The sequence below is a fragment of the Denticeps clupeoides genome, chromosome 17 (assembly GCF_900700375.1).
Source record: "Denticeps clupeoides chromosome 17, fDenClu1.1, whole genome shotgun sequence".
Lineage (NCBI taxonomy): Eukaryota > Metazoa > Chordata > Actinopteri > Clupeiformes > Denticipitidae > Denticeps > Denticeps clupeoides.
This window is the reverse complement of record NC_041723.1, coordinates 8,671,903-8,673,320: the sequence shown is the minus strand read 5'-3', so window position 1 is coordinate 8,673,320 and position 1,418 is coordinate 8,671,903.

The window sequence follows — 1,418 nt, the reverse complement described above, 5'->3', positions numbered from 1 at the left end:
CACCTGTCTGTGTTTTACTCCACGACCACTCTTCTGTACTCTTCTTACTGTTCTAATGCAACGAACAGATGATAGTAAAGGATGTTCCTTCTGCTGGTTGCTAGTTTTGTAGACTTCACCCCTGCTGCAGAATGACTAATCTTTAGTATTGCTTGCCAAGATTTATTGAGTTAGAACTTTGGTGAGACAGGTTAAGAACACTCCAAAGTGTTAATAATAAAACCTAAACCCATAGAGTAGTACTTAACCAGTGATTTACAGGTGTACTCCAAGAAAATGACAGACAGTTTGCAAGATTTGGCTTAAGTTTCACACAGAAGGCAATTTTTGTTGTTAATTCCCCATGACCTTTGAGGTCTCTCAGGGGTCAGTTTTAAGGCCTCTTATGTACACTGTGCAAATGAATGACTAGATATCCTAAAGCTGCCTTTTTATTATCTGAAAAACACAATCAAAAATATCAAGGGGTCATGCCAATGTACACCTAACAGACATCTGTTCACTGGGACATGGTTTATCACAGTGGCCCCAAAGTTGATAACACGGTGAGGTGGCTGTGTATCTTCAACTTCTATGTGATCTCAGAGGTCGCCAAACCCTGCCATCTATAAATCTAGTCTGACATTTATCACATTTACTCTTATATAAGTGCCTGTGAACATGTTATGTATTGCAACTAAATGCCTTACATCAAGCATGAATAATTCGTTTCAATAAACAATTTTATTTTAATAATTCCGTTATTTTAATACAAGGCATTTTTAAAATGAGAGCAGGCTGAAGTGCATAGGAAATGAAACACTGCCATCTGCTGTATAAATGTGGTCACTGCAGTATAGTAGTGAGTGTAGTAAAAGTGAAGTGATTGTCATTGTGATACACTGCAGCACAGCACACGGTGACACAACGAAATGTGTCCTCTGCTTTTAACCATCACCCTTGGTGAGCAGTGGGCAGCCATGACAGATGGTTACTTGCTCAGTGGCACCTTGGTGGATTGGGATTCGAACCGGTAACCTTTGATTACGGGTGCCACTTCCTTAACCGCTAGGCCACCACTGCCCATAGTACAGTAGACATTTACATTTACATTTAAGGCATTTATCAGACGCCCTTATCCAGAGCGACTTACAACCAGTAGTTACAGGGGACAGTCCCCCTGGAGCAACTTAGGGTTAAGTGTCTTGCTCAGGGACACAATGGTAGTAAGCGGGATAGGCGAGTGTGTTACCCACTAGGCTACTACCACCCCAGTAGAGTATAGTACAGTATAGTATAGTATATTATAGTTTATCATTATTAACAGCTGATATTAGCTTTTAATGTTATATTAAGGAGGACATATAGATTTGAAAAAGCAACATGTTTACTATGCCAAAGACAGATGATGCATAATTATCAATTATGACACATTCATT